The sequence below is a fragment of the Pinus tabuliformis genome, chromosome 6, assembly GCF_031772625.1.
Source record: "Pinus tabuliformis cultivar Carrire ecotype Pingquan chromosome 6, CPIR1, whole genome shotgun sequence".
NCBI classification, from domain to species: Eukaryota; Viridiplantae; Streptophyta; class Pinopsida; order Pinales; family Pinaceae; genus Pinus; species Pinus tabuliformis.
In genome coordinates, this window is record NC_142292.1 from 1,239,189,670 (window position 1) to 1,239,209,143 (window position 19,474).

Sequence of the window (19,474 nt, forward strand, 5' to 3'; positions counted from 1 at the left end):
CAAGGGCATGTCAGCCGAATTTTCAACTAGTGACGGACTCGGCAAGAGCTTCTTATATCCCGGAGGAAGACGTAACGGTGAAATCGGACGGTCGTCCAAAACTCTTTTAGCCTCGTCTAAGAAGGGACAACGGTGGACGGCGTGATCACCTTCACACAATTTACAAGGAAATTTACATCTTCCTTTTTGTCCAGGGGCTTCACTTTCACTAGTTGACGGTGTACCTTCAACATGATCATCAGAGGTTGACGACACCGGATTGTGCAAACGAGGAGACCAGTCCCTTAAGATCCGAGGGATGCAAGGACAATCTCAATGATAGTGGTCTCCTTTGCAAATGACACATGGCGATTTAGGCCTAGTCGGTGCAGTGTGTGGATTTTCGCTAGACGATGCTTGGTTGCCCCTTTTCGCCTTTGGCTCCTTCTTCTTCTTCTTCTCCTTCTTCTTCTCAGTTACTTGATTTTTGGCTTTACTAGCTTCATCAAGCGAAGAGGAAGGAGGAGAGAAAGAATTGGACAAAGTAGAGGGTTGGGGGGAACTTTGGTATCGTTTAGTTGCTGACTTGATTGTTCAGGAATCATGGGGTTCTAAACGACAGAGGTTGAGAAGAGCCATACGGGCAAGCTGATTGTCAATCCTGGAAGCGACAATGTGGCCATATGGGGCGCACCAACATCTCCCCAAGAGGAGAAGGGACTAGGATTTCCCCCAAGGGGAATTCCTTGGTTGGTGGGCTCCATTATTCTCAACCTGAGACCAACGTAGGATAGGTGATATTTATTCCGTTTAAAATAATTTTTAGACGCTTTGACACAACTTGTTTTTTCAATTTTTAAGAGTCGAGAAAAAACAAAAGATGATTGTAGTCGCCTTCGATTTTTAATGAGCCTAAAGTGACAAGTGCTCAGATGGACCTTTTCCTTTAAGGAGTCTGAAAAGGAATGAAAGGGACTGCTCTGGAAATCTAGACAGAGGGAATACCAAACAAATCGCAAAACTGCAGAATACTTTTTACGGTACGGCAGTCAATCTTCCCGAATGTTGTGTTCAGTGCATTGTGATCGATAGGGCGGTAGACACGGCTTCCTATGGATAAAGGATAAAGCCTATTATGGTCTCCCAATATATACTCGACGGTACATGGGAGCACAAGTCCGTACTAGCACTTATCGTCTCAAAGTGGAGGAATCACCCAACCAACAATGAGAACAACAGTTACCAGGCTTAACGATGCCGGAATACGTCTCTAGCCTAGACTTCTAGATGTTGTGCGTTAGGTTCCAAAGCATTTTTAGATTCATTAAATTTATTTTACAGTTGATCTTGCTTAAGAAATTTGCCTTTCAGGTTCACCGTGTGATGTAGATGTACAATTCCTAAAATGCAATCTAAGATGATAAATAGTCGTTTAATATTCTTTTTGCAATGAAAATCCTAGCTACTAAGGAAAGAGAGATGGTGTTCTTTCAACATAGAGCAAAGAGCACACACTATATGCACTGTCCTAAATCAAACCAACAAACAGTCTAAATGCAAATGCACGTGCATGTATTTGTTTTCAGCCTTCTTAATGTGTGAATGATAAAAAGAAAGCTAAGTGCAAATCTGAATTATTTTTCAAAGTGACGTTACTAACAAGTTTCTTTTCAAGACAAAATGAGGACAATGACGACACTTTGCGATTTGGAAATGAAAACTTGCTTTCGACACTTGAAAAACTACTAATTCAAATCAAATACAAGAGTAATAGTGTAATCGACAATCAAGAACAATAAGATTCTCTTCTATGACTGAAAACGACACTTGCGACACTTTCAAATCAAGAAATGATTGTACCATTACGCTGCTTCTTTATAAAAGAGAACTGAAAATGGCTCAAAATACATAAAAACATTTACAGTCCTTTGCACAATAGAGGCGGAATAATGGCAAGGAAGGGGGTTTCAACAGAGGTGTACTGACTACAGGCAGCAAAACTCTTGAATAGAGCTGAAAAGAGTGAACACAGAAACCAAATCTAGGAGCAGGAAAGGCCTTGTCTGATCAGCGCACCTGTAACACAGTGAACTGGAGATGCAGCGCACCTACTACACTCGGGAAGTGCGATGCATCTAGAATTCACAGAAGAGACAGTGCGCTGGACCAGGGACGAGACTTTACTGGGTTTCGGGTCACAGTTTGCAGCTCAGTTCAGGGATTTAGGCCGAGCAAGTGGTAATCAGTAAATCAATCACAGGGGTAGATCTAAAGAGGTTACTAAAGCCACCACAAGGGCAATTAGAGAGTTTGTAAATCAATTGTTCAGTTCATAAACAAAACCCGGAGATAGACTGAAGCAGCATTGATCTACTTTGCACTTGCATAGCAAATGCAGTTCGAAGGCTAGCTGGCTTAACTTCAGGCTCCATCTGTAAGTTTATAAAGTAAACAAATGCAGATAAACAAACAATCTATTCGCTCCCCAGTGGAGTCGCCATTTTGTTATCGGGAAAACTAGTGTCTATGCAGAGCTGCTAGTCCCACTAAGGCTGGTAGCTACCTTAGAAACAAACAAACTAAAACTACTTTCGTTTTCCTTTATGAGAAATAGATAAGAGGGGAATAGGGAGACCAACCTCTGTCCTGCGCTTGGTTCCTTGCTCGATTCCTCTCCCTTCTGATAGATCTTTGCTACTTGCTTCCTTGTCTACCCAGCTTCACAGAGCACCTGTAGAATCAAAGCAGCATAACACTATCCAAGAACATAGATATATTATCATAAACACTATAGGACCAGATATATATTGACCACACAAATGCACGTAACATCAATCATACAAGAATGTGGAGGAAAACTTGAATAGCTTTATTGATAATCAAGAAAGAGCAAAGAGGATTACAACCAATTGTTCTGACCCAACATCATCCTCTCAGCAAGAAAGCCCTTCTTCACCTCATGAAAAGCTTAGATCACCCAACACTATGATATTGCACCAAGAAACCAGCAGCACTTCCTTACAAGATACAAAATTCCAGCCTCTGTATCTCTGGGATGAGGGATCCATATATAGATGTTTGCAAGGGGAGTGAGTCAGCTTTTGAGATTTGATTAGTGTCCTCTCTCTGATAGTTCTTGAAACCACTTGGAGATTGATGATCTCTTACTCATCCTTGGGCGAATGCAGAGAGGCAAGTGTCACAGGAGAAGTTTCTAGAAGATTCCTTGCTCCTCCACCTTGTAGATTGACCCTGCCATTTGTCCACTCTCACCCATTGCACCCCATAGAAGGGCTTTTCAAGATGCATCGCACCTCCCATGAGTATTTAGGTGGGATGCAGCGCACTTTGACCATGGAGCAGGTGAGATGGTCCAGTTTTGACCAGTTCTGAGCAGTTTTTTCATGGAGAACTTCTGGGAGAAGATGTAATCAGTTGACCTTGTTATTTTAGAGGTTGGAACAACACTTTTAGGGACTTAAGAGCCCTTGGTTTATGGACATTTATGATTGGGGTTGCAGTGCCCAAAAATGTCTATAACACCCCATTCATAGGAGATCAACTTTTTCCCTCGAGAATCATTTATGATGCCTCCAGCACCTGCCTTCTCATATTATTTTTGGAGGCCTCGTCAAAGAAGAGGCAGAATCTATTTTGATTTCCTTTCCAAGTTGTAAACTCTTCCTCACTTAATCTAATTTTCCAATTCTGTGTTGGAGGTCTCTCCTTGAGATTTTTATTTCCATTATTTCTTATTATTGCCCTGTTGATCCAGTTCCTTTCTTCTTGTTGAAGAAGACTATTGTCAATTGTTGTTGTGCCCTTTATATTTAAAATTCAGAGGTAAGTACCCATGTTTTTGACAATATCTTCTCAATTTTTGGTGCCTGATCTTTGAAGATGCTTTTATTCCTTGAGAGCCATATCTGCCAATAGAGGACAGCTGGAAGGTTATCCCAAAACCTTTTAATGGTTGCCTTGTTCTTTGTTGAGTAGGGATATGTTTTTCTCCATTCTATGAAAAAATCATTGAAAGTTCTGGAGAAATTTAGTTCAAGTTCCAAAGGACTGGTTAGTAGCTTCCAACATTCTTTAGTGACAATGCAATCCAGAAAGAGGTTTTGAATAGATTCTTCTTCCTTTAAACACATCAGACACCTTGACTGGGCAAAGAATCCTTTTCTCTTGAGATTTTCAGCAATGAGTATTTTCCCTTTTAGTAGGGTCCAAATGAAAATTTTGATATTTGGGAGACTTTCAATTTTCCATATGGACTTCCAATGAGCTCAGTCTTGTTGATTTTGTTGTGCTTGTAGAGCTGTATATCTAGTCTTAACTGTGTAGCTTCCTCCACTCAGGTCCCATACTATTGTGTCTTCCTCCTCCATGCTTGTTGGAGCTGATCCTTTAAGGTGGTGCAGTAAGCTATCCCATTGTCTTTTTAGATTTGGAGGGATACCTAGAATATACCACTCTTGCCAAATTCGATTTTCCCAATGAGAAATGGAGTGAAGAGTTGTAATTCCTTTGTCCTCCATCCAATTTTGAATGTCTTCATGGCCTGCAAGAAGGTTTAAAGGATCCTTCCCCATAATTCTGTCTTCCCATACCTTGATATTTTTGCCATTACCTGGCATTTTTGAGATGTATTTGCTGATTGTTGGTATCATTTTCTTAACAAGCTTCCAGACTTGCATGCACGGTCTTATTGGTACATTTTTGGACAACATATTTTTTCTTGGATGGTTCATATATTTTGAAGCTAGAGTTTTTTTCCACCAACTATCCTTGCCTATAATCATTCTCCATATGATTTTAATCCCTAGAGAAACATTTACGAAGCTAGACAACCTTATAGATAAGCCTCCTTTATCATAACGCAGAGTTGCTCCCATTTTACCAAACTGAAATTTGTATTCTCTTGTTTCCCTCCCTGCCAGAGGAAGCCTCTTATGATTAGTTCCATTTGCTTGTGTGCACTAGCCGGAGCCAAAATTGTGGCATATTTATATATTGGAAGCGCCATGAGCATAGCTTTAATTAGAATTACCCTGCCTGCCATGTTCAACCACATCATTCCCATTTTTCAACTTTCTCTTTCATTTTTTCAATTTGTTTACTCCACAACTCCGCCTTCAGATTTTCTTTGGATATGGGTAGTCCAAGGTAGAAGAAATGGTTCCAACTTTCTATTATAGGGATCTCAAGAATTTGTGATATTCTTTGCATGGTTCAAGAAGAGGTGTTCCAACGATATATTATGCACTTAGCATTATTTAAGAGGCCAGAAGAGACCTCCAAAAAATTATCAATGATTTTTTTAAATCTTTGAGCAATTATGCATGAGGCACCTTCCAACAAGAGAGTATCATCAGCAAACATGGAGTGATTGATACTTTTAATTCCCTTCGAGATTTGCAGGCCAGTTAAGATTATTTCTTGCCCTTTTTTGTCCAGTTCTCTACTTAGAGTGTCAGACATTATTATATATAAAAATGGAGAGAGAGGGCATCCCTGCCTCAGTCCTCTGGAGCTTTGGAAGAAGTCATTGGGTCTTCCATTTATAAGTGGTGCTATCCATGGATCAGTTATACAAGCCTTGATGACCTCAATAATTTCTTTTGAGAACCCGAATTTCTTTAGGACAACCATGAGGTATGGGAGGCTTACCCTATCAAAAGCATTGGCCATGTCTAATTTTATAATAATTCATTTTTATTTCTTTGCATGCTTGAATGAATAGCTTCCTAAACCACCAATACATTATCAATGATCTGCCTGTTTGGGACAAAACCTCCTTGATTTTCCGAAATTATCTCTAGGAGAACTTTCTTTATTCTATTGGCTATAATCTTTGTTACTATCTTGTAGGAAGAATTGCACAAGGAGATTGGCCGAAATCTGTTGAAAGTGGAAGGATTAGCTTCCTTTGGTATTAAGGCCAGATAGGAAGATTTAGTGTTGCCTCCCATTTTTTTGTTTTTAAACACATTCCTTACCATTCTTAATAAGTCCTTTTTTATTGTTTGCCAATGCTGCCTATAGAAGGCGATTGTGAAGCCATTCAGGCCTAGTGCCTTATCCAGATGAAGGCTGCATACTGCTGCCTTTACTTCTTCTTTTGAAATTTCTTTCATTATTTTTGCATTTTGTCCTTCACTTATCTTGTTTGGAATATGTTGCAGAAAATTATCATAATCTACTGCTTCTCCATTTGCTGTTAGTAGATTTTTAAAATGTTTGTGTGCCTCTTTTTTTAGTTCCTCTACTCTCTTAATTTCTTGTCTGTCTACTTGGATTTTATCAATTTGATTTCTTGCTCTTCTCATTTTCATGGAGTTTTGAAAAAATGTTGTGTTTTTATCCCCTACTTTCAACCATAGGCTTCTTAACTTTAATCTCACCTCTTCTTCTTCTTTCCGATTTTCTCTATATATTTCCCAAAAAAGTTCCTTTTCTTGTAGATGATCTTCTTTATCCTCCTCCTTGTCTTCATTTGCCTCTTATAAATTCTCCATCTTTTTTATCATCTCTACCCTTCTTTTTTTATTTTGTTTTTCATTCTCTTGCCCATATTTTCACTTCCTTTCTCAAATTTTTAAGCTTGGTTTCCCACACAAAGTAAGGTGATCCCGTGACCTTCTGAGACCATACATCTGAAATTAATTTTATGAAATATTCACTACTGTTCCATATTGGACAATATTTGAATGGTAACGGTCCTTGGTTGTCCATTAGTCCCAAAGTGATTGCAACCGACTTGTGGTCAGATGCCGTGGTATGTATAATTTTTGATCTTGCTGAATTAAAACTGGAAATAATGTTTTTTTGTACCAATATTCGGTCCAATCTTTCTTTTATGTTACTTTTTCCAACCCTTTTATTATTCCACATGTACTTTCCATTACTTGGAGGGATATCTATTAGCTTGTTTTGTTCCATGATTGTTTCAAGAGCATCTCTGGATGGGTCTACGTGGTAGGTCCCTCCAAATTTCTCCTCTATGTTTAGAACCAGAATGAGGTCTCCTCCCAAGATTACTTTTCTGTTGGGTGTTTCATTTAAAGTTTCTTGTACCGTGTTTGATCCGGATCTAAATAGGAACACAACAAATTACAGAAATAACCATAAATACAAAGGTGCAACAGAAATAATACTTCATTTCATTAATGTAAAATACTGAAATATGCTTGCAAGCAGAAATGGGGATAAACCAATTAGGGCGATGGTAGCTTATCTCTAAGAAGAGATGTGGCGGCTACATGTCTCTGAACTGTCTTACAATGAGGCTCGAAGGCCTATTTATTGTTGAAAAATAATGGAAAACTCTAAACATCCAAAAACCTAACCCTAGGAGATGAAACGCCAAATATGGGCCCTGTTTTGGGTAAATTGGTACATCAACTTCCCAAGGTCATAACTTTGGCATACGATCTCTGTTTGACGCGCACAATACCTCGTTAGAAATATCTATTCGAGGACTACAACTTTGGGATGAGCATCATCGGTCCATGGACCCATGTTGCTTCCAGTTTTCCCCAAAAATGTCGTTTAGGGCCTCAAAACGGCTCCGAAGTTCATGACCCAAAAAATTGCCAAAAATAGTATATTGTGCTCCAATTAAGGAGACTGAAAAACTGAAAGAGATAGTTGTGGGGGTCCCAGTGGGATAGGTGGGTGGCCACCAACATTCACCTAGATCAGTGTTCCAACATTGCTCTTTTTCCCTGTAATGGTTGGGAGCATATATGTTGATAAAACAAAATTGCTCCTTGGTGTTTGTTTCCTTTAAATATGTTCGGATCTAGTATTGTTCTTTTTTTTTGCTGTAGCATTTCCCATCTTCCTTTCCTCCATAGAGTATAAATTCCTCCAGAGGCCCCTATGGCTTGTTAAGTTGTTCCTTCATAATTTTTAAAGTTTTTTATCATTTTTTTTTGCTTCTTGGCAGCTTGTTTTGGTCTCCTGGAGCATAAATATATATGGGTCTTCCTTTGCTAAAATATCTCTTGTTGCATTTACTTTGAAGGGTGTTCCCACACCACGACAATTCCAGGAGACCACAATCATTGTTTGTTTGTTTGATGGGACGAGGGACCTTTCCCTCTTTGCTGATTTTGATTTTTCTCATTGTTCTCGGAACTTTTCCCAAAGAATGAATCCATGGGCTGCTACGTTCCTAAGGCCATCTCTTTAGCTGCCGCTTCATCTCTAAGCTCCTTGTTGGATTTTCTGCATGCTTTCTTTCGGTGTTCAAGGGTTTGGAGGGATTCCTTAGATTGATTTCTCGTTAGTATTCTGTCCACAGATGGAGGAGGAGGGGTGCGGTGGATAATAGGGATTGATGGCGTGAGTAAATGGGAGGAGGAGGAGAGGTGAGGAGAAAAGGGGAACAGAGGAGAGTTGAAGGCTCTTCCAAGGGGCTGAAAGGGTTGGAGTTGGAAAGGGATGAAAGGGAAAGAGGAGGAGTTGTCTGTAATGGGAGAGGATGGGGAAGGATTTGGGGGAGCCTGAGGTTGGCTTGAAGGGGGAATGGACTGTTTGTTTGTCGATTTTTTTCTTTTGACTCGTTTCCATTTGAATTCGGGTTCTTCTACATTTTCATTTTCTTATTTTTTTGGACATCTATTTGCAAAATGACCGTATTCATGACATACCTTGCACTTGAAGGGAATCTGTTTGTAGTCCAGCTGTTGTATGTGCGTCCATTGATCTACTTTGATCTTTACTACCTCCGGAAGACCTTTCCCTAGATCCACTTCAACACAGATCCTCACACATGCATGCATGTTCTCTTTTGGTTCACATCTGTCAATGTATTTTCCCACAACATTTCTGATAACTTTCACCGATTCATCTCCCCAACAGTGAAGAGGGAGATGGGGTAGTCTTACCCAGACCGACACTGTGCTGGGTACATCCATTTCAGGATCAAAATTAAAGGTCCATCTGTTTAAATATAACCCTCGCATGTCCATGAAGTATGGACCATTTCTGAAGATTAAATCTTGGTCTTCCTTTGTTTCAAAATGGAAGGTATAATACCCTCTTCCGCAGAATCTTATGGAGATTTTCCCAGTTATTGAAGAAGTCCAGTTTCTTTCGACCCATTTTTGAACAGATTTAGGGGATGGCCATAAGCTTGTAAACTGTCCAACTAGTCCTCTTTCTGCTAGAGACAGTGTTGCACAACGGGGAAGAGTCGGAGGGAGGGATATCTCAGTAATATCATCAATTTTCTTCACAAACTTAGATATTGACGGCCTGGTTTTAGGAGGTCCAATGGCAGATATTAAAAATGCGAAGGCATTTGCAGTTTCTTCCTGTTCCTGTTGTCTATCTGTGTGTGGATCTCCATCCTCTGAAGAATCCATCTGCTCCATCGATACGGCAGGAGGCCGCAGGAGGGCCGGCTTGGAACCTTGTGCTCACCAGGGCTAGGTTGTGCGCGTTCAGTAGTTGCAGCGACACTGTGTTGTGAGACTTTGTTTTGGAGGAGATTTTTACCTAAGAGTAATAACATTAAAAATTACCATATCATTACATTAAAAAATAATTCATAAATACATAACCCTTTTTCACAAAAACACATAGCAAAACATCTGTACAATATATAATTAAACCCATAATAAAATAGCAATAATATTAACAAACATGGTCCCAAAATCAAAACCCTAACCCTTGGCACCCACAAAATTGGAGATAGTTTCCCACAAGTTTTGAATTGATTAACGCCATGGAAGCCGTCAATATTCCCCCTCTCATGTCACCTATGACATACACTTGGGGTGCCCATTATCTATACATAATGTAGATTCTGGTTTGCCCATGTGCATACATGATGTAAATTCAACTAGTCTACTCCCCACAAATTAGAAAAATCTTCAGAACAAATAAAAAAAATATGGTGAATAAAAGTAGAGTACATTGAGCTAAAATTAAGGAAATAAAAAAAATACGGTGAACAAGAGTAGAGTACAATGAGCTAAAATTAAGGAAGAACTCGAGATTTTGAGCTAAAATTAAGGAAGAACTCGAGATTTTGAATAAAAAATAATATTTCTAGGAATACTCGTGGAAAATAACTTTTGCTTCGGTCCGAAACCAATATTTTTTTTTTTTGAAACCAAAGTAAATAAATATATTAATCTAATTCCATGGAAAAAAACCAAAAAAACAACTAGTTGTACATATTAAATTTAAGAAAGCAATTCATGCAAGACAATGGGCGTTATTTCAAGTAAGCTGAGTCTAAAAGACTCTCAATCATGACGTCTTTCTCAAAGTCAAATTCCACAGTCATGGCGACTTTCTCAAATTTCAGTCAGCAGCGACAGGAGTTTCTTCCGTTTCAGGGAATCAACTGGTGGAATGGCAATGGCAAACTGATGACCTGCGTTGGCGTTCATACGATGCTTCATGTAGTGCAGCCATCGAGGCCGCGCATGCCCGGGGTGAGTCCTCGGTTGAGATAAGCGTTGACCAGGCTACGACTTCCACTTGCGTGATTTACTTCCAGAGCCAAGCCGTCAGACAGGTAGGATGCTTTTTCGTCAATAATTTTCACTGTTCTAAAAGAATTTTCAACACATTGTAATGGTAAGGTTCAAATTAATGTGCATATTTGTTGAATGGGCCTGAAAAACGCTCCTCCACGTGGAATTTACCTAAGTTTAGTCGTTCTTTCCTGTGTTTGTAATACGTGGGTTGATGAGCTTTTTCGGTGAGGGTCACTGTAATTTAGGTGAATTTATGCTATTAGTTTCTTAATCTTTGGTCGCATTCATGTTCCAAGCATGATCACTGGATTTCAGGTTGACTTTACCAATTTGTAGGTTAATTTCTCAACGGATTCCCTAATCTTTCGTTCGTTTTACGTTACGGTTATAGACTTTGATTACAAGGACGGTTATGGACTTTCACCAACTATGAGGTTAATTGTGAAATAAAGAAAGTCATTCTTTGAGAGTGCAATTGAAAAAATTGAAGCCAATTTTAGAAGATCTTTGGTAACTTATATATTATGACTGGCTTCACCAGTTTTTTTTTCTTGCCTTCAAAGATTTTACGAGTTCTTTTGTCTGTTTTACAAGATATTTCCAACTCTTTTTTTTTTTCTTCGTAAATCAGCTGTTTTATATTAATTCATAAAATACATAATATACAAAATGGTCTTCACGCACAGACAAAGCTAAAACTTCCTTGCATGCTCAAAATGTCTATGAGTCGCTGAAACCTCATCTACTGACCCCGAGGCTAACCACGTAGGGCTGCCTAAAGAGGAGCTTGAAACAGCAAAACAATTCATCACTATGGGCGACTGGACAATAGTACCAAAAGGGAAGATGGAGGACCAGGAGGACCTCTACAGTTACGAGAAACCAGTATCGTAGGAGCCAGGAACAAAACATACCAAAACTAGAAGAGAGATCAGAAACAGAGAAGCCATTACAGCTTTAAGATTACATAATCTTTACTGGGAGCACTCGGGCCGGCCGTTGCAGTCATTTTCTCAGGCTGCAGATTCCTCTGAGGAGTGGTGCGCTTCCCTTGACTAGTGTCGGTCACCTCCTCCGTGACCTCCACTGCAGCCGTGGATCCCTGACGCATGGAGTGCCTGAGGAGACTGATGAGGACACTTAGTTTCTGCGAGAGGACTCCGACTTCCTGAGTCAGGGCACTGAGATTGAATTCCATGGCATCAAGCCTAGCCAAATGCTCTGTCGAAACGAGAGAGATGGCCTGGTGAGCTTTTTTGATGTCTTCGGCCTGCATGCTGAGTGCCTTGGCCAGCATGGTTTTCATCCTCCACATTTCTCCCTGGGTTCGAACAAATTGAGTTGCTCTAGTAGTTGCAGTGCCTGGATCATAAAGCCATTCCACTTCCTTCTCCAGATCTTGCGCTTCCAAATGTTCTTCCTCCTCTGTTACCGCCGCTTCGAGCTCTTCGATTTTGCGCTTTTCTTTTTGGGTAGTTCGGGTTTCATAGGCCTCTCGGGCCTTCTGCAGGTCCCGGTTAGCCGAAACATTCCGACTTCCTTCACGCACCATAATGCTATTGTAGGTCACGGACACCCTGAAAATCCTAGCAGCATTGCGATTTCTATGTTGCAAGTCGTGAGAGAGCTGTGTTTTGATCTTCTGGTGGGAAGCTTTAGATATAGTAGAGGGTGGCCAGGTTTGGCCCGAAATCTCCCACTTCGCCGTCGGATAGGCGCTGATCCTGCCATAATAACTGCTATTACGAATTCCCAATTCCTGTTCATGATACGTATCCAGAGTCTTAACTCTGCCACGCTTGAGCCTATTTGTTGAATGCCATGTGTCCTCCCTTGTGATTTGATGACGACACTGATCATATTTTTTGTTGGTTGTCCGCCTCGTTCGATGCACCTTGTCCTTGTGGATGATTTCCCACTCTTCCTCATGTCCTTCATGGGTCTGTCGCCTGATGTTCCTTCGATTGGCTATCTTCATTCGCTATTAAGGCGTGATCCTTCGTACCCCTACACCACTTCTTCCGTTAACTAATGTCTTGTCTCGAGAGAAGTGAGCACTTATTCCGAAGTTTGGTGCATGTGACATCATGCCAACAGGTGTCCGGGTAGGTGAAGTGATGATCGATCCCGTAGTTGGCCAGACAATCAGCCACTGTGTTTGCCTTTCTTCTCACTGCTTGCAGGATGATTCCGTCAAGGCATGAGAGGTGCTCCGCTATGAGCTCTGTGACCTTGGCCAGCCTCCAATGCTTCGTTACCTTACTCAGTTTCGCCCCCATCTGCATTCTCCTTGCTGCATTGATAGCCAAAAGAGAATCCCCTTCCACCACTGTGGCTCCTGTTTTCAGGCGAATTAGAATTCTTAACCCTTGCTCTAAAGCTGCAAATTCCATTTCATTGTTGGTTCCTTCACCCAACGATTGACTGAAAATATGTTGTATTCCCCTTTGTGATCTCGCAGAACACCTCCTATACTTGCAGGCCCAGGATTTCCACGAGAAGCCCCGTCAAAGTTGAGTTTGTGAAAGCCTGTCGGTGGTGGAGACCAGGCATTCACGGAGGGGCCTTGTTGTTGTCGTGGATCTGAAGAGACAGTGATGGATCCTATCTCTATGCCAAATGCCTTCAGAATTTGTAAGTCAGAGACTGAGAAATCCTTGTTCTATTCTGCTTTCCCTCTGGTGAGAACCATTTCTCTCATGTTTTGCAGAATTGTGCCTTTAATAAATTCTATGGTTTTAGTCTCATTTTGAAACACTCTTCTGTTTCTTTCTTTCCAAACCGTCCACACTATAAACCCAGGGATAAGTTTCCATAATGTATTGACCGTTTGGGTTTTGGAAAAATTACTTCTCTAGTTCCCTATGCTTTCCTGAATTGAGTTTCTTTCCCTGCTTGTTCTTTTAAATATGGCTTCCATCCAATTCCATAAGCTTTTTGTCCATTCACAAGTATTGAGGAGGTGATTCATGGTTTCCTCCTCAATTTCACACAAGGGGCAGCGTGAGGGACCTATGAACCCTTTTTTCCGAAGGTTCTCCTAGGTTAGCGTTCTTCGGTGCATCAAGAGCCACAGGAAAGTTTTAATCTTCGGCCACAGCTGAGCATCCCAAACTTTACTGTACCAATTAACTTTTTCCTTATGTTCATTTTCTTCTATATAAACTCTTGCTTCTTTGAGTGAGAAATTGCCCCCCTTGAGCTTGCCCCAACGCAGTTGATCTGCATCCCGTGCATTCCTTATCTTTCTTTTGTCTAGCTCTGTCTGCAGTGCTCTTATACTGTTATCTTCCTCTTCCGGTTGTTCTGTGTCGTTGAATATCCACTGTTTCCATGCTTGGTTATTATCGTTAGGTTTCCAGTAATGGTTTACTGTTGTCCTCCCTAGCTCCTGGTTTCTTCTTTGAATGGTTAAGAATTCAGGGCTTTCCAGCTTGGGTAATTGCTGCCAAGCATCTTCCCAGAACAGGGCAGTCTGTCCATCTCGGACTTCCCAAAAACTCTGTTCCTGAATTATGTGCCGATTAGTTCTGGCAAGGTTCCAAATTGGAGATCCATCAGGGGTTTCTTGCATTCTGATCAAATTCTGCAGGCTGTAGTTGTTAGCATACTTTGCTTTCCAATGTTTGGCCCAGGGTAAATTCGGTTCCTTTAGCCACCTCCACCATAACTTGGCACCACAGGCTCGGTTGACGGTGAAGGGGTCCTGAAGATTTAACCCACCCAAATGTTTGGGTTTGCAGATCTTATCCCATGCCATTAGAGACCACTTCTGTTTCCCTGAATTACCCAACCAAAGAAACACTTTCTGGATGAGTCGGATTTTCTGAAGAACACCTTTAGGTGCTGGGAGAATAGAGAGCATGTAATGCGGAATAGCCTGGAGGACGGATTTGGTGAGGACTAGGCGGCCTGCAAAGTTGAGGGTTCTGTGCGTCCAATGATGACATCTTTTCTCTAGGTTGGCAATAATTCTTTCCCAATGCATTTTTTGCCAGGGTTTATCAGTCAGCGGAATGCCGAGGTATCTTGAAGGGAGGTTGCATCTCTTGAAACCTAGGATGGTAGAAAGATTCTTCTGGACTGCTAGGTGCATATTAAAAAAGAAAATGGAAGATTTAGCTAGATTAAGTTCCATACTTGAGGCCAGACTGAAGCGATTGAGAATATTTTTGAAACCAAGAGCTTCTTTGACAGAGGGCGAGCCATGCAGCATTGTGTCATCGACAAACTGCTGATGTGTTGTTGCAGGGCTTGAGGGCAAGGGTTGGAGTCCCTGAATAATTCCATCCTCTTTTGCTCTTCTGATTAACTGGCTAAGACCTTCCATTAGAATAACAAACAGAAAGGGGGATAGGGGGTCCCCTTGATGTAAACCTTGGGAGGGTGTAAATTGGGTTGTGGGAGCTCCGTTAACTAGGATGGAAAATCTGGTAGACTTAACCAAGGCTAGGATCCATATTATCCATTGTTTCGCAAAGCCAAAGGCATCTAAAATAGCCTCCAAATAGTTCCAGTTGACTTTATCATAAGCCTTTGATAGGTCCAACTGCATTAGCATGCCCGCTTTTTTCTGAGTTCGGAGAGTATGAATCATCTCTTGAGCTAGCAAGATGTTGTCCATAATTTATCTCCCTTCTACATAGCCTGATTGTTCTTCCGAAATGATACCTGGAAGAATTGGTTTTAGTCTGTTGGCTATGACTTTAGAAATAATCTTGTACAAAACATTGCACAATGTGTTATGTAAAAAACTAGTTAATTTAGGTTATTATTTAATTTTAGGTTTAGTTAGACGAAAGGGCACGATCATAAGATCATGCCCTTTCCCAAAGGGTGTCCATGGCGGTATATAAGCCAGGAACCCCATTGTAATCAATCATCATCTGTAATTTTCATCTCTTTAATAAAATATTTATATATATAAAATTCTGTGTATCTTAAAGTTCTCGTTCTCTGCTTCATTGGTATCAGAGCGGTCGAATCCTCTAGCCTGTGCTGGTTCACGCATCCATCCACTGCTGTCACTGTACGTATCATTATTCTGTCTGCTGCCGTATTCACCCTGTCTACGCACTTCCCGCCTGGACTGCTTTCGCTGTGCGTATTTCACCTTGAGTGATACGTTGAAACATTAACAGAACCAGGGACGTGACACGCGAAATCAACAAGACACCTGTGTCATTTTTCCTGTGTTCCATTGCGTGGGCCTTGCGGTTCCATTACGCTGCGGATACACTGAACTGTTATTTTTTTTCCTCCCTATGGTGATAACACTAAATTGTTGCGTTCCTTTTAATTGCGGTGATAACGCTGAAGGGGACGGGGATAGGGATAATAACGCGGGAAAAAAAAACTAAAGGTTTGAACAGTGATTGGTTGACATTTTCATTGGGACGTGACTGTCCATTAGGTGACTGTCCATTTGGTCATTTAAATAATTATAGGGTAATACGTGCCTGTCCATAGAAAACACACATATAATATATATATATAATATATGATATATATAAGTTATATGTAATATATATTATAATTTAATAATAAATTATATAACATATAACTTTAATTTAGTTATAAGTTATCTATATATATATATATATATATATAAGAGATATAACTTTAATTTAGTTATAAGTTATATATATATATATATATATATATATATATATATATATATAAGAGTTAATTTAATTAATTAAAATTATTTTAATTAATTAAAAAGTTATATATATATATATAAGTTAATTTAATTAATTAAATTTATTTTAATTAATTAAAAGTTATATGTATAAAATTTATGTTCGCTAATAAAAAAAAAGAGGAAAAATATTTTTGCTGGCAAATAAATACACGCCCCCGCAAACCCGCTCAATGTCGACAATGACAATGGCGGATTTCCAAAAAAAATTGTTGGATGCAGAGCATAAGATAAATAGCAACCACGATGAGGTCAATAAAATATTAAATGAATTCAAAATCAAGCTTGGGGAGCAAGCTGATGAAATCAAAAATCTTCACGATACGACAAATCGAATAGAAATAAAGATAGAAAATTACCATGTTCAGACAGAAGTAGGCATCAGAGAGGTCTTAACAATGCTAAAAACTCTGTGTAAAAGGTCGAATTGTACACCTAAACAACTACTAAAAGAAGGTGAAGAGAATCAAGAACATATCTCGTCAGATTCAACAAAGTCAATAGACTCTCATGAAAAAGTTGAATCCCCAAAAAAATCAGCAACACCCACCAAGAAGCGAGTAACACAGCCTTTACAAACAAGCAACTCTGGGATAACTTTGCCAATCAACACGTTTTTTTCGCTCAACCATTAGCAACATACCAGCGAAGGGCCAAAGTTGAGATGCCTAAATTCGATGGAAACAAAAAAAACAATGTTGCATGGATAAATAAAGCAGAAGAATACTTTGAGATATATGACATCAATGACGATGACGAAAAGCTCAGGCATGCATCCATGAAAATGGAGGGAGAAGCATATAACTGGTATATGTGGTGGAAAAAGACAACACACGTCATTAGCTGGAGGAAATTTAAAGATGCATTCTTCAAAAGATTCCAAGGTGTAAAGGAAGAAGAGTTCTTTTCAAAACTCATCAAATTACGACAAAAAGGAAGTGTGGATGAATACATTCAAGAATGGGAGACCTTAGTAACACGAGTACCTGGGTTATCAAAATCTCGTCTAATTCAGTCATACATCTCGGGACTCAAAATCCATTTACAAGCAGAACTTGAGATGCATGACATTACATCTATAGAAGTAGCAAGGCGAAAAGCAAAAACAACCGAAAAGAAATCCGAACCAATATTTTGGTCAAAAGCGGAAAAAACTTATGCAAGACGAAGGATACCCCAATATGTGGACTCAAATAATACAAGATATGTTCCACCACATCGTCGTGAAGATGAAAAATCTAATGTGGAAATGCAAAGGATAAAAGATGGTAAATGTAAACGCTGTGGTGAGAAGTGGGATCCCAAACATAGATGTGCTAAAAGAAAAGAACCAAAGAACCTATATAATTGTGAAGCAACCAATGATTCAAACAGTGAAGATTATGACATAGAAGACACAGAAGACGCCCCAGAATTCTCACCAGAATTAGATGACGGAAGTATTCCGCAAGTGTCATTATCAGCTATGACAGGTATATCACAACCTCAGACTTTAAAGTTAAAAGGACACATAAAGAAGAACAACGTAGTGGTTCTCATCGACTTAGGTAGCACACAATTTTTTAGATGCAACCGTGGCAAAGAGACTCAATATCTTTTCATTTCCCTTGCCAAACATGAAAGTGATGGTAGCTAACGGTAAGAAGATTGAAAAGGTGGGAAAATGCCATAAGGTCAATTTGCAGATTCAAGACTTTAACCTAGAGTTTCCGTTCTTCATGGTACCGTTAGGAGGAGTAGATGTAGTCTTAGGTATCCAATGGCTACGAACTTTAGGTACTTATGTCGCTAACCATCAAGTACAATTTATAAAATTCAAATGGGGAGGTCAGAAGTACAAACTACACGGATTCCAAGCTCCAGAAAATCAAGTTGTATCATCATCTCAGATGATGAAGCTGAGTCGAAAAGGAGCACCTGCTTATGTAGTACAATGTCACCAATTAGAAATGTCATCTGCAAATATGACCAGTGAGGAGTAACCAGAGATACAAGATCTAATTAGGAAACATGAAGAAGTATTTCAGGACCTACCTATGAAGATGCCACCTAATAGGGAAATTGAACATAGAATAGAAGTCAAGGCAAGGTTAGATCCCGTCAACATCAAGCCATACCGATATCCACATCTCCAAAAAGCGGAAATTGAGAGATTAATCCAAGATCTTTTAAAGTGTGTGACTTTGATCATCTTGGAGTATCTGATCAAGTGGAAGAACTTACCTGAAGAAAACGCTTCTTTGGAGAATGAAGCATTTTGTCAACAACATCCGTCGTTACATGTGCTTTGAGGACAAAGCATTCTTTCGAGAGGAAGGCAATGTTATGTAAAAAACTAGTTAATTTTAGGTTATTATTTAATTTTAGTTTTAGTTAGACGAAAGGGCACGATCATAAGATCATGCCCTTTCCCAAAGGGTGTCCATGGCGGTATATAAGCCAGGAACCCCATTGTAATCAATCATCATCTGTAATTTTCATCTCTTTAATAAAATATTTATATATATAAAATTCTGTGTATCTTAAAGTTCTCGTTCTCTGCTTCACAATGCAATTGGCCGAAACTTTGACGGAGTGTTAGCTTCCTCCTCCTTTGGAATAAGGGTAATGAACGCAGAGTTGAGGGATTTTAGGATGGAAGAGGAACGCCGGGAATCCTCCACCACTTCCCAAACCTCTATCTTGATTATTTCCCAACAGGGTTTGTAAAAGTTGATGGTGAAGCCATCCGGCCCTGGTGCCTTACCATTTGGCATATCTTTCACAGCTTCTTCCACTTCTTCCAAGGTGATGTCTCGATTTAAAGCCTTGTTTTGATCCTCTGTGATGAGCTTGGGGATAGAAGTCAAAAGGTCCTTAATAGCTTCCTCTCTGTCAATATCAGGTTCCCGCGCAATCTGGCTGAAATGATTTATGAGAAGGCTCGAGATTTCATGATGAGTTTGTACCAAGGTGCCCTGATCATCCTTTATTCTCAATATTTTATTAGCACCTTTGTGATCAATGGCAGATCTGTGAAAAAATTTAGTGTTCTTTTCACCTTCCTTAAGCCATTGAATCCTAGATTTTTGTTTCCAAAGCATTTCCTCCTGTTGGCATCCGATCTCCCAGTCCTGCATGAGTTTTTGTTCTGTTTTCATGGTTTCTTGGTCAATATTTCCTTGGATCCATTCCTTGTGAATTTGTTCCATTTGCTCCTCCAACTTCTTTTTTTCTTTAAATATGTTGCCAAAGACTTCTCGATTCCAGGATTTTAGTCTGGCTTTGATGTGTTTAAGTTTAGCTTGTAGAATGA

General features: G+C 39.9%; 1 pseudogene across 1 annotated transcript in view; it reads left to right on the forward strand.

Annotated features, from left to right (window-relative positions):
* LOC149263171 (uncharacterized) overlaps positions 1-19,474 on the forward strand; it is a 104,144-nt pseudogene that overhangs the window by 23,757 nt on the left and 60,913 nt on the right. Inside the window, exon 2 of the transcript XR_016249597.1 lies at positions 10,225-10,516. The product of XR_016249597.1 is annotated as an uncharacterized LOC149263171 (transcript). The remainder of the gene's footprint in view (positions 1-10,224; positions 10,517-19,474) is intronic.